We start from the raw sequence: 15426 nt of genomic DNA, 5'->3' as shown, positions 1-15426 counted from the left end.
CATCCTATTCTATTCAACCATTTATTGACTGCTGGCTGGGTACAGTATATTTTCAGCCCTTTCACTTATTGCTCCTCTCAGTTAGATCCCACGACCTTTCCTCAATCTGTAGGTCTCTACATAAAACAAAATTTTATTTAAAAAACTTTCCATTTTTTTATTCAAACTTTGAGCCAAAAAATAATCATCACTTACAAAATTATTTTTTTCATATTTCCATCGGCATGTTTTACCATTATGGAATTTCTTCTGTTAACATCCTTTTCCATATTTTTACCCAATTGAACAAAAAAGAGTTTTAGAAAAAGAGCTCCCATAATTTAATATAGCATTGACCACACTGCCCCCACATCATGAATGTTCCGATCTTTTAAGTATATGTTATAATCACATAGATTTAATTTTTGTGTCAAATAGGAGAAAGAGCACAACTTGGGTGTCTAAGATTAGGGGAAGACTTAGTTATGGAACATTTCTTGAATGAAACCCCACACAGCTTAATAAATATGATTATGATGTGCCAATGCAGGTTTCTCAATGGTAACAAATGTACCTCTCTAATGAGTGAGGCTGATAATGAAAAAGGCTATGCATGTGTCAGAGCAGGGAGTACGTGAGAAATCTCTGCACTTTCCTCTAAACTTTGATGTGAACTTAAACTGCTCTAAAAAATTAAACCTAAAAGTATAAAAAATTAAATCTCTATAGTTACCAAATCTACAAAAAATTATACATGCATGTGAAATAGGCAAAAATGGCAAGCATCATCAGAGAAAATGGCCAACAGTTTGATGTATGTGATTGATGGACTCAGATCTTTATTTCTTAACTTTATCATTAATAATAATAAAATATAATAAAATTATATTTATACATGAAATAAAGTAAATGATCATATAAAGTAATTTTCCAATCATGAAAACTTTTTTTCATTCACAGAACAAAATATAGACCTTCAACTGTCACAAACGAGGGAATTTACTGTGAGGTATAAACATGGTTTCTGATCTGCAGAGCTTATGATATAATAGAGGAGTTGAAAACATACAAAAATTACTACTCTGTCAGGTAGCACATGACAAATCTTTAATGTGAACTGCTAAACTAAAATCATTATATTTCCAATGTGAACAAGTGAAGGCTTCAGATGGAGGAATACTTTAAGGACAGAAAGCCTTCAAGTTGGTTCTTGAAAGATGGCAGTAATCTTCACAGAAAATGTTGGAAATGAGAGAATTTCTAGTTGAGTGAATGCAATTCTAGCTCTGATTCCCACAGAATCTTACTGAATCATTAGCATAAGCAATTGGTTAAATTTAATGACTACTTTCTGCCCAAAAGAGCAACATTTCAGCCTACTAAGAAACTTCTCTCTGGCAAGAATATACCAGGATACAAAAGCTGGCTCTTTAATAACCAGTATCAGTGTTTTATGAAATGTGTTTTGCAGAAGCCTGGCTCCTGGTGATACTCCACCAAATTCACCCAACTCTGATCATGGATTAACAGTTCACAAATCTGTATAATAAAGTCAACACTTCTAAACTTACTTCCCCACAAAACCCTTTTAGGCTAATAGACAATAGCTATTAACATCTTAACAGTATAATAAAATTAGGATGCAATGTGGTATAGTGGTGGAGAAGGAAATGGCAACCCACTCCAGTATTCTTGCCTGGAGAATCCTGTAGACAGAGGAGCCTGGTGGGCTGCTGTCCACAGGCTCGCATACAGTCAGACACAACTGAAGCAACTTAGCATGCATGCATGCATGGGAGAAGGAAAAGGCAACCCACTCCAGTATTCTTGCCTGGAGAATCCCTGGGATGGAGGAGCCTGCTGGGCTGCTGTCTATGGAGTCACACAGAGTAGGACACGGCTGAAGCGACTTAGCAGCAGCAGCAGCATGGTATAGTGGTGAATAGCATAGTAGACTATGGAGATGGAGTACCTGGGCTGTAATTCTGGCTGACCTCAGGCCAGTTACTTAACCTTCCTGTGTATTCCTTTCCTCATCTACAAAATGGGAATGACAATTAAAAAACAAAAACAAAAAACACTGCTTCCTAAAATGTTGTAGGCGATCAAATGAGGTCCCATGTGTAAATCCCTTAGAACAGTTCCTGACACATGGTAAGCACTAGGTAAGAGTTATCATTAGAGCAGCCTCCTCTGGGTTCACTACGGGGAAAGGAAGTTCATCAGAGATGAGTAAACATGAAGCGGGCTTGTCATCGCTGGTATAAAAATCTAAAAAGGCTGCTTCACCCATAATTCTGGCACTTGGACAGAAGCTTCTGCTTTTCCCCTGCAGCAGAGGACCTCAGGAATGAGAGTGGCATGCTCAGGTGAAAGTGAAAGCTGCTCAGTCATGTATGACTTTGCAACCCCATGGACTATTCAGTCCATGGAATTCTCCAGGCCAGAATACTGGAGTGGGTAGCCTTTCCCTTTTCCAGGGGATCTTTCCAACCCAGGGATCGAACCCAGGTCTCCCACATTGCAGGTGGGTTCTTTACAAGCTGAGCCACAAGGGAAGCCGGCATGCTCAGGTACATGACATGTTAAGCTTGAGATGCCAATAGTACAGACAGACTGGTATAGGCAGTAGACTGCAGGCCATGTTCATTTCCAGTCTAGAGTTCAAAACAAAGCTTTTCAATTAACTTCTATCATTTCCTCTTTTATGGCATACCTCTATATACTAATGGCCTTAGGACTTGAACCCTGCTACCCTCCTATCTGTTCTTATCCTAAGGACTGACTAAGGCTTGATGATCTGCTGAGAGGCTTCCCTAAATCAGTCCTCTTATTCATGCTCCAAGCCCATATCAATATATCTTTATTCTGCTGTAATGGCCAAGCCTGATGTCAATGACTGTGTTGAACTGCTGCGCCTTGCCATTAACATATGTGTTATACCTGCATCGCTGGCTAACACCACTTTCCATGAGTGGGCAAATGAAAGTTCCAAGTCCTAGCCCTGAAAGTGTGTACCATCCCATGCCTATACAACTTGAGGATGCCCCTGAAATCATTAATCCCATCCATGATGAAGCTGAGAATAGTCCAGTCAAGTCAAAGAGACCTGGGGCTTGGTTCTGGGGCCTGAGCTGGTAGAATGGCATGTCCAATCAAAGCTGACTAAAAATATTAAGAACCAGAGGATGAATCAGAACCAAAGTTTTCAAAGAGCAAAAAGGTTCAATGTTGGAAACCTAAGGCCACTCAAACTCAAGAAGTATTCTTGAACCACTACAGATATTTTAACTACTGATCCTTCTTTGAGAAGTCTGTAGGGGGTCTTCTCATTTAAACTACATTCTAACTGAAATGTTGCAGTAACAGTATTATCTAAGCATCGATAATCAGTCATATGTGCATTCCCAGATTTATCTGGCCTGTAGAATCACCCGTTCCTGCTGACCTGCCAGGTGTGGAAGCCATAAGGATTCACTGGTTGATGCATATCCCTGATGCTCAACGTTTATTTGGTTCTCATTTACCTGAACCTAAGAATATGCTTCATTCAGCAACAATGACACAATGGCTGAAATATACCCTGCCATGAACTGAATGCTTGACTTGAAGCTCTAATTCCCCCCAAAATGCATGTGTCGCAGCCATAATCCCTAAGGTGATGGTATTTGGAGGAGGAGTGCTTTTGAGAGATTATTAGGTTTGAATAAGGTCATGAGATGGGGCCCACATGATGCAATTAGTGCTCTTATAAAAAGAAGAAGAGGCCAGAACCCCCTCTCCTTCTGTCATTTGCAGATGCAACAAGGAGGCTGCCATCTACAAATAGGAAGAGGGCCCCCCACCCCAACCGCAGATACTGAATCTGTAAGCATCTTGATCTTGGATTTTCCAGCCTCTGGAACTACAAGAAATAAAGGCATGTTGTTTAAGTCACCCAGACAATGGTATTCTTTAAAGCAGCCAGAGCTGACTAAGGCATGCTCCAGGTATACATAATCTCAGAACATGAGTATATTTTAAAAGATACCCATAGAATTATCATACTTCCCATATTTTAACTCTGGTAATCACTCGTGCATATAAATATCCCTAACACAATCCTATCAAATAATGAGGTTAGCTGTACATATCAAATATCATTAATTTTTAATATGTATTACCTCGTTTTTCTCAGTCAATCTAAAATTCTGTATCAGAGTGAAACTCAGTAAGTTAAACATTAATAAGTGGCAGAGAGAGATGTAGCCTTTAAAACTTTATACATTGACATTATTTCTCCTTCCCATTTTTCTGTCACAAGACTTCATAATGTCTAATAAATCTTTCTAAATTTCAGCTTTCTTATCATCTCTATTGAGGCAATAATACCTTGCCTATCTCAGAAGTATTATAGAGAGCAAAGAAAGAAAAACAAACGTACCTATAAAAGTATAAAATACTCTACTTAATTAAAATAGCATTTCCTCCAGTATAAGTATTACCCCCAATACTATCAAGCAAGTAATACTTAATATTTAAAGCTCATTTTTTCACTAAGTCACTGTCAATACAAATCAATCCTATTAAGGGAGCCAAAGAGAACAAGAATAGTCTCTTTTCTAAGTCCTTTACCAGCCAACATTAAATTGATATGCAAATAAATATGATAAATAATTGCCTTGACTTTGATCATAAAATAACCAAGCCATTCACAGTGCATTTTCATGAGCTATCTTCTAACAGTGGAACTGAGCCACCTGTGTGATACACAACATCAATCATTCAATCAGTAACCCCTAGAGATTTGGTCTATGGTTGGGCTCTTCAGTCACTATGTTTATTTTTAAGATAATATTAACTATGTAATAGTACTTTTGCCCTTGGGCAAGTTGTTTCCATTTATCAGAGATCAGTGGCAACTCTGTGGTTTCTTAGTTGGGTGAATGACTGTTGACAACCCTTCAGAAGCAGGAAGAAAGTCAAGTTTTGAAGATTTGCAGTATAAAAATAGGCATATCATTGCCTCAAGAGATAAGAAACCTTACGCTACTGAAATGAAATCAAGTCACTGGCAATATTGCACCAAACACACTGACACATTTTTGTTATTGTAATTTTATGTGGCATTCTCTAAGGACATGTAGTATATGTCACATTTCAAGACTGCAAATAATTCCTTAACTTTAATCAAGAAAGCTGAAGAATGTTCCCCCTACCCATTGCCCTACATCATTAAAAACAAAAAGCTTTTGCCAAAGCTTTGCTCTGTTTGGAAATCAAATTATCCAGTGTAAAGCAACACTGAAATTTATACCATATTAAAAGTATTCTGTCTGGAATTATTTTCATCATATTACTGAGACTATAATGGCATGGGTGACTCAGTGGAAATAAATAATTCACTAGCAAGTTACATGTCTTTTTCTGAATTAATCATAGAGGCAGTGATATTGCATACTACTATAGGGGAGGGGAAAACCTTAGCATAAGAGTTAATTTTCATGAAGAAAAAAATCTAAACATTAGAATCTATGCAGAATTTAAAGTTACCAAGTCACTGACAAAGTAGCCAGCAAAAGATAATTGTACACTTGTGTGAAAAGTCACTGGTTGATGCTTATTATGCATTGCAGAAGCGGGATAACTTATAGTTTGTCTTTCCAAGTAAAGGGGTTTGTAAGGGCAAGAAAGGGGCTGGCTAGAGCACCAAAAACAGACTTAAAGTGCAACTAGCTTTCCAAAGACTTTTCCATGTGAGTTTTATTTTTAAATTCAGATAAAACCATAAATATTTTAAGTGATCAAGTCACTTAGCAAATAATTTTCAGCTTTTGCATAATGTGGGAAATTGTCCAAATCATACTTTAGCCAGTAAACTTTTTAATAAAACATTTTTACCTGAAGTCTAAAATCTAATATATACATGCAAATATATACATGTTTAGCTGTCAAAGAAAAGAAAAATGTTTCTCGACTCTGTGAGTTAGAAGAACTAAACCACCTCTACATTCTACATCTAGGAATCACTAAATTTCAATTTAAAAGTTGATCTGTCAGGATTCAACCACTGAGAATAAAATGCATTCTGGATGATTTTTCAACAGAAATTACAGTGCTGAACCACTGAAGGGCTGCTACTCCTCACAAGATCAGAATGGGTCCCCTACCAAATTAAAAAGTCACAAGCTGCTGATTTCAGAACAACCACCTCCACTTGGGAAGCTACCAGTCCAAAAGGTTACCATACTATAGGAGCAATCAGAAATTGTTATTTCCTTTCTAAATAAAAATGTTGACACAAGATAGAGATTCCATAGCTTCTACAGGTACCTGGTGACAGCAAAAAGAAGTTAACTCACCCTGAGAAACTCATTCAATATCCACTGTATTTAATAATACCCTCTCTGTGTATGGTTCTCAGCTTGTTCCTAAAAGTATTTACCTCACACTGGAGACCAGCAAAGTTATAGGACAATTTGTTGAATCAAGACCCCACAAAAATTCACAATAACTAACACTGACACAGCATTTTCATTTCACTAGAATACTTAAATATTAGTTCTAGGACACTGAATATCCTAGAAATGTTGCCATATAAAAATTTTGCTAAATGGTATGCAGGAACACATAGGACTACGTCTCTGCAAGATGATAAAACCCAAGAGTTGAAAATGACCTTATAGATCAGCAGGTATACCCCCTTTCCAGGCAAGCATGTCCAAAGACTAGTCACCCAGGCTATGTTTGGGCATGCACTGGTGAGGGGTACTCTGGTAGATGCCTTATTAGACTCAACTCCTCACTCACCCTTGGGATCCTTAGCACTAATGAGATGAAGTGTATTTCCCATGTCTTTTCTCAAATCCAAAACAATAAACTTCCTTACATGCATCCACAATGTCTTTTCCATCCTTTGTCATTTACTATAGCAAGCACTGTCAGTGCCACGCACAGGTTCTTAGAGTTCCTTTTACTCAGTTAATATATCTGTCGCCACTAACAGCTTTCTCTTGCCACCTTCTCTGAAGGAGCACCTTTGGAAAATGAAAGCTGTCTTGCCTGAAAACACATGTAAGGTTGTGACCACCCTCCATCACATCCAGTAACCAGAGACTGGCATGAGGGGTACAAGAGCCCAACTCTCTTTACAGCTGAGAACTTGCCACAGGATCAGACTGAGGTTGGATTTCACTTGAAGACACCTCTCTGCCTAGCCTCTCTCTCTGGCTTCCTCACACCTTTTCAGGTTTCTTTTGAAAGCACTGCTTTATAGCGCTAGCAAAGAAATCTCTGTCTCAGGCACTATGTCCAGAGAACCACCTGTAACACTGCTTTCCTTGAGTGTATACTCAGAGACATTTTCTAAGCCCATTCTGTATTCTTGAGCCCTAAGAATAACACATAGGCATTCAATTACACATCTGAAGAAAGAACATAAATAGCACTCATTATTGATGATTAAAAACCTGCTGTTATGGTTCTGTAGTTATCTATGATTCCTGAATTTACTTTGTCCCTAGCATTTAAAAAACAAAAAAACTCTTTAGTTTGGATTGAGGTTTATAGCTGATTAACGATGTGGTGATAGTTTCAGGTGAACGGTGAAGGGACTCAGCCATGCATATACATGTATCCATTCCCCCCCAAACTCCCCTCCCATCCAGGCTGCCACATAACACTGAGCAGAATTCCCTGTGCTATATAGCAGGTTCCTGTTGCTTATCCATTTTAAATATGGCAGTGTGTACATGTCAGTTCCAAACTCCCTAACTATCCCTTCCCTCCAAACTTCCACTCAACAACCATAAATTCATTCTACTTTGCCCTTAGCACCTTGACCATGGGTTCTTTCTCTGAATTGTTTTCCAGTTTCACAATATAATAATTACATACCTTAAGTGTGTTGAATTTCCCGATAAACACAATTTTTAAACCACAGTATCATAGAACAAAGTTATTTCTTCTCTGCAGATTTTTTTTTTTTTTTTTTTTTGGTCAGAAGATAAGGATATTGGATGAGAGTCCTAAAGGAAAATATTGCCTTTATTTTGGTTACAACTTGTGCACTGTGACAGGATTCAATATCTAGGTGGACAGATATGCTAGATGGGTAATATTAGATTTCTGTAATCTGGGATAAAGAACAATGCCACCTCATTTCTACAAGATCTCATGACAGCCTCCCTAGAATAGTTGAAGTATTTTTCATATCCAGATGACATACATGAACATCTTATAGGAAATGCTGGGTTCTCTTATCTCTTTTGAGAATGACATCATAAAACAAGGAGATGCAATATTAGACAAATACAAATACTGAATACAAGGTTTTCAGGTTATAGGCAATGCTATAAGACCCTGCAGATAACACCACCCTTATGGCAGAGAGTGAAGAAGAACTAAAGAGCCTCTTGATGAAAGTGAAAGAGGAGAGTGAGAAAGTTGGCTTAAAGCTCAACATTCAGAAAACTAAGATCATGGCATCCAGTCCCATCACTTCATGGCAAAGAGATGGGGAAACAGTGGCTGACTTTATTTTTCTGGGCTCCAAAATCACTGCAGATGGTGACTGCAGCCATGAAATTAAAAGACACTTACTCCTTGGAAGGAAAGTTATGACCAACCTAAATAGGATATTAAAAAGCAGAGACATTACTTTGCCAACAAATGTCAAGGCTATGGTTTTCCCAGTGGTCATGTGTGAATGTGAGAGTTGGACTATAAAGAAATCTGAGAGCCGAAGAATTGATACTTTTGAACTATGGTGTTGGAGAAGACTCTTGAGAGCCCCTTGGACTGCAAGGAGATCCAACCAGTCCATCCTAAAGGAGATCCGTCCTGGGTGTTCATTGGAAGGGCTGATGTTGAAGCTGAAACTCCAATACTCTGGCCACCTGATGCAAAGAGCTGACTCATTTGAAAAGTCCCTGATGCTGGGAAAGATTGAGGGCAGGAGAAGGGAATGACAGAGGATGAGATGGTTGGATGGCATCACCGACTCGATGGACATGGGTTTGAGTGGACTCTGGGAGTTGGTGATGGACAAGGAGGCCTGGAGTGCTGCAGTTCATGAGGTCACAAAGAGTCGGACACAACTGAGCGACTGAACTAAACTAATAAGATCCTGGAGAGAGCGGAGGTCATTCACTAAATACTGTTCCATATTGGTCTTTTTAGAAACCAGCATTTAACGCTGGTCTTTTCTTTCTTTTTTCCCCATAACACTTTTCTTCAGTTCTATGAAAGGATATATGATTGCAACTTTCCTTTCAGCTGCTTTAAGTTTTCATTATCTTTATATCACCTAAATTTCTCTGCTAATACTGAAACAATTGCATCCCACTATCCTTGTCAGCTTCCTTAAGGAACAAAGGAACTTTAAATATTCAGGGGACTGGATTCTTGTCTTCACCTGTTAGGATTTTCTTTTATCCTCTTAGATCCTTTTTTATGGTGTACAATCATTTGCTTCCTTGGGCTTAAGGCTTGCTACAGACTAGTTTGTAACTAGAGTATAGATAATGACAGATATTCCAAGAGGTTGGGAGCAACAGAGCTACATTTATAGAATATTGGCAGGGTTCACTTGGGAGAAGTGGTGGAGCTCTATATCAGAGTTTAAGAAATCAAATTAAAGGGCCATTCGGTAGTGGTAGGACAAATGCACAATTCAAAAGTAAAAGAGAATACAAAATATTTATGCAGCACCTGTAAGAAAGAAGAAATTGATATGATTTTGAAATCATTATAAAACAAAATATGTCAGATTATTTTTTCATACAATGTTTACAAAATGTTTTACTGAAAAAATTCATTGTAAACACAGAGGAACACATTGTAAGCAGAGAGAAAGCCTGCGCTCAGCAATGAAGACGGTATGGTCAAAAATTATTTAATTAAATTTTGAAAAAGAGATTGTAAATTCAATATAGGCACAATTGTGCTTGTGTTACATAATAAGACACAATTTTTCAACAATGTTGAACAGAATAGCTAGTTGCTATTAAAGGAGTAAAAAAATTTCTCTAAACAAGCCACATAAAGATAATTCCAATACTTTGGCCACCTGATGGGAATAGCCAACTCATTAGAAGAGACCCCAGTGCTGGGAAAGACTGCAGGAGGAGAAGGGGACAACAGAGGATGAGATGGTTGGACAGCATCACCGACTCAATGGACACGAGATGGAGCAAATGCTGGAAGATAGTGAAAGACAGGAAAGCCTGGCCTGCTGCAGTCCATGGGGTCCCAAAAAGTCAGACATGACTTAGCAACTGAACAACAACAAAAAATAATGCCTATGTTAAGTTGGAATTGACAATCTAATATGAAATTATTTCAGGGAACTAGATTCTTAGAAAGTTTTTATCTGCAAAAAGAGATAACAGGATCAACACAAATCGGTTTTGTTGAATCCTTTTGTAGACTGTTTTCTGATGTTTTTCTATGAGTTCTTGAAAACATTTTGCATTTCTACAAATTTGCAGTACACATCGAAGACAATGTCACTAATATATTTGCATAAATCAATATAAAGGGAATGATTCTGCCATAAAGAATATAAGAAACAAAGTTCCTGATATTTACATTGATGAGTTTTAACAATTGTATTAAAAATAGCATCACAACTTTAAATGGAGTACTATAAAAACTCTGATTTTGCAAAGCATTTTGAATATATGAACATGCAACATGGTACAATGTCCTCTCTTAATGATTTTAACATTAAGCCAGAAGCACCAGACCAAAACAAGACCAGAATTTTAAATCCTCTGACAGTTCAAAACTATTCCAACTTCACATATTTGCAAAGTGTTTTAGATGTAAAATAAACTATAATATCCTAAACAAGGAAAGAAGGAATAATCACTGAAAGCAAATTCAGTGTTCACTGTGGAAGTTAAAGTATCAGTCTCTCAGTCGTGTTCGACTCTTTGCAATCCCATGGACTGTAATCCATCACGCTCCTCTCCCCATGGGATTCTCCAGGCAAAAATACTGGAGTAGGTAGCCATTCCCTTCTCCAGGGGCTCCTCCTGACCCAGGGACTGAACCTAGGTCTCCTGCATTGCAGGCAGATTCTTCACCATATGAGCCACCTATATCACTATGGCCTGGGAGGAAATCTCTGGGACCAGAACTCAGATTATCTATGGTTGTTTTCAACAACTTCATTAACCAACAGTGAGGCCTCAGAATATCACCTGAATCTCAGATTCCTTCCCTCTGTCAATTGTAGGCATTCTGCCCACCTATATCACATGGGTAAAGTGAAAACAGAATAAGAAAACAGGTATGAATGTGATTTAAAGATGCTAACACCAGAAGCAATGAAGACAGTGAGTCTGCCTTGCCTTGGCCTCAGCCATTGCTCATGGGTCTCACTTAGTACCACTTTACCCCTTGACCTCTGGACTCCACACACCTGCCACCTTCTCTCAGTTACTCCCCACCCCCGTCTTAGGTCATTCCCAGCGGTCTCTTTCCCCATGACGTTCTTTCACCTGTAACACACTTCACCCCTGTACCCTACCCATGTGCCCCACCCTCTCTGCAACCTCTATACCCCACTCTCCTTCAGATCTTGGCTCAAACACTGTTTCCTCAAGGGAACACTCTTAGACTACCCTTTGAAATTAAATAAGGTCTCTCATACATTCTTAAGGCATCATTAACCTTCCTTCAGAGCACCTGTCTCCCACAATCAATCAGATAAATAAACAGGTGAATCACATAGCCTCTTCAAGAGAAGTTACACCATTTGAAGACTTAAGAAAGCCTCTCCTAACTAAAACTCCTTTTCTCCCCTGCACCAAAAAAAAAAAAAGAAGACAATTATTTTTAACTTTCTGGACATACATAATATATTATTCTGAAAGCCAAAACTCATTTCTAACAATTTCAGAATACACAATGAGTAAACAAATAGAAATAAGTAGAACTGATTAATGAAAAGCTATTTTCAGCTTATAAAATGGGATTTACACTTTGAAAAAACCTTTTTCTGAGACTTTCATGTGCTCACAAAAACTAGAAAAAGACTTACCAAGTATTATGTAGAAAAAGATATACAATTATGTTAGTGTTTTTCACTGGGGCATAAGTTATATTAAATATTGTCCTTGTAGTGCTTGAAAATTACTATCTGGTAGTTTTTAATTCTTCCTTTATAGTCTTTATATTATTGAGATTTTACCCAAAATAATACAAAAATAAATTTCAATGTAACTGCTGATTTTAAAACTATAAATTCTGAATTTAAGATTTGAATAGTGATAACGTAGTAGCTAAATTTCAATCAGGACTTCTCTGGTCACACAGTGGATAAGAATCCACCTGCCCAATGCAGGGCACATGGGTTCAATCCCTGGTCTGGGAAGAAGTCATATACTACAGAGTAACCAAGCCTATATACCACAGCTACTGAAGCCTGCATGCCTAAAGCCCGTGCTCTGAAAATAAATTAAAAAAAAAAAAAATTCAGTGTTTTCATCTTTATAGGTAGAATTAATTTTATGAGAATTGTATTTTAATGGAATGAAATAGTATTGCATTCAGTGTTGATCTTTTTCTTCTAGAAGTTTCTCAGTTCACATAGAAATATTTCAAATGCAGAAGCCAGGGCCACACAGAGCTTGGGAGACCTTTATCAGCTGGAATGTGTCAGAAATAAGACACTCATTTTAACAGAGAAAAACCAAGTTGATTTTAGAGAAGGCTTTCTAGTAAACAGAGCCAGAAACCTTTGAATTCAAGCATCCCCAAGATAACTGTGAGACTACACATTTTAAAAGGCAATGTTTTTTAAATTCCAAGGAAGTAGTTATTTCATCTGATTGCATGACCATGTTCTAATTACTATACTGATGTCTCCAGGCAGCCATTATCCCAGGTTACAGCTCCCTAAGGACTCATATCAAGCACCTGAATGACCCCTCATTATCCAAGGAGCTAAGAAGTAATAATTTTCCTTAGATGCAGTTAGTTTTACTTGGAAGTGAGGATTTATTATTTCTTTTTCTCTGGTCCAGGTATAAATGATAGTTCGTACAGTCTCAACTTTCAGGGTTTGCCAGCCACAAAGATTGCAGATTTATTGTTAAATCCTTGTGGTTTGGTTTTATTGTTATTATACAGTTTTTCTGTTTTAAGTGAAGGGCAAAATTATTTTCTTTGAGGAGCTAGGGAATTAAAGTATTAACATTCCAAGGAAAAGATTTTAATTTCTGATCGATGTTTATAAGACTGATCAATCTTACCAGCAGAATGCATTGCTGGTAGAAATATAAATCATTGTAGCTTTCCTGGAATGCAGTAAATAATTAATCTATTAAAATATCTGGAATGTTATATCACTTCTGGGGCATTATCCCATACATAAAAGCACTACAACAAAAGATCCATGTAAAGGGGAGCTTATATCAGCTACATGTTTACAGTGCAAAAAAAAAAAAAAAAAAAAACCAAACAACAAAAACCTAGAAACAAAAAAATAAATGTCCACAGCCAAGTAAATAGTTTGAATCAATGTGAGTTCATCGCTTATTATACTAGATAGCTATTTTAAAGAGTCAGATGTCCTCAAATTCCAGCAAAATGATGAACCTGTCAGCAAAAAACAAGAAGTGCTAAAAGCAAGGAGAATGCTGAAAACCACGGCAGCGCACACATTTGCCAGCAGTGAAGCACCCAGGGGAAATATTGGAGCTGGCAGTGGCTAGAGGTTTAGGGTTTAACATCCCCACAGAACAGGAGAACGGGCCACAGGTCTACACGAGGAAGGGACTAGAACTCAGCACTCTGTAGATAGCTGGACGCTGAAAGGGCTGTGAGTCCAGGGCAAACTCCCCATTTAATCAGCTCACTCAGCCAGGGAAATGACAGAAGAGTTTTGATAGAGGTCTTCAGCACCCTGTCCTTCTCTCTCAATGTGGACAGCAAGTACCTAAGTATCCAATAAAAGGTAATCACCTGAGGAAATTTTGTGGGGTTTTTGACTTTGTGCATATAGACAAGGCAAATGAACTGCTGGAGAGAATGCCTCTCACAAGTCTTCTAACCAATGGCAGCCTATATGTGGGTATATAAACATCTCCCCATTCTCCCTCCTTTGCAGAGGTAACTCTGAAGTAGGTGCTACATTATCTCTCACAGAATTGTTCTCTAGTTACCACAGTGGTATCCTCATCCTACATGCTAAAAGTGAGAACGTGGGAACTGAAAACCAAAGTACTGTCTCATTTACAGTTGTCAATCAATCTTTGTTGGTTTTCTTTCCCTCTTTGTCTCACTTTGGCAAGTCTCCTACTGCTGTTATCTGTGATAACGGCCCAAATAAACTACTTGCATTGGAATCCTTACCTTGGGGTCTCCTTCAGGAGAAACTCAGACTAAGACAGGTTGGGTCTGTCTTAGATATGAAAGGAAAAAACAATTCTCCTGTGAGAACTGCATTCCACTGATTTGGAGTTCGATTTTACTACGCACAAGAGGTACCAAAAAATATCAAGTCACAAAGTTATTTTGAAAATGGGTAAAAGAAAGAAACACATCTACAGCACCTGAAAAAAGCAAATTCAAAACCATTCCAGAAAATTGTTTCCCTAAAACTTGCCATATTTACTCTCTTCAAGGAGAGAACATTTTGGGAACTTAAAAATGAGTTCATAATACAGTATTATTAAAACACACAAATAACCTACTATGAATAAGTCCAAAACAAAGTAAGCAGGGATTCGTACTCTCCAAAACATGATGTAACAACAACTTGATAATAAAATACCTTTTAAATTATTAGTCATTTTTAAAATCACAGAAACAAGGGACTTGCTTCTAGTCTGGTGGTTAAGACTCCATGCTTACAATGCAGGGGCATGGGTTTGATGCCTCATCATGGAACTAGGATTCCACATGCTGTCTGGAGCAGCCAAAAAATTTTTTAATTTTTTAATTACAATAAAAAATTAAATTACAGAAAAGAAATACATAAGGATGATGTAGCTAGGCTAATAACTTGGGTCTTTTTCACTATTATTTTTTTGTTATACAAAGAAACTGGTTTTCTCACAGTAACAAATGCATACATCATCACTCTTTTCAACATGGTACTAGAAATTTTAGCCAGTGCAATGAAGCAAGAAATAAAAGACACATTGGAAAGAAGAAATGCAACTGTATTTGCAGACAACATGATTGTCTATGCAGACAATCTCAAGTAATCTACAAAAAGACCTCTAGGACTAAGTGAGTTCAGCAAGTTGAAGATACAAGAAACATACACACAATAAAGAATGAGTTGCTAAGTTAGACACAGAAAGACAAATATCATATCACTTGTATGTGGAATCCAAAAAAGGGCACAAATGAACTTATTTGCAAAACAGAAGTAGAGTCACAGATGTAGAAACAAACCTATGATTATCAGTGGATAAGGAGAGGAGGGATCACTGGGAGACTGGGATTGAC

General features: G+C 37.7%; 1 pseudogene; it reads left to right on the top strand.

Moving 5' to 3' along the window:
• Positions 1 to 2874: 2874 nt before the first annotated feature.
• The window catches only part of LOC136157256 (nuclear receptor coactivator 4 pseudogene), a 28883-nt pseudogene continuing 16331 nt past the window's right edge, over positions 2875 to 15426 (top strand).

The sequence above is a fragment of the Muntiacus reevesi genome, chromosome 2 (assembly GCF_963930625.1).
Source record: "Muntiacus reevesi chromosome 2, mMunRee1.1, whole genome shotgun sequence".
Classification (NCBI taxonomy): domain Eukaryota; kingdom Metazoa; phylum Chordata; class Mammalia; order Artiodactyla; family Cervidae; genus Muntiacus; species Muntiacus reevesi.
The sequence above is the reverse complement of the archived record's forward strand: the minus strand, read 5'-3'. Positions and strand labels throughout refer to the sequence as shown.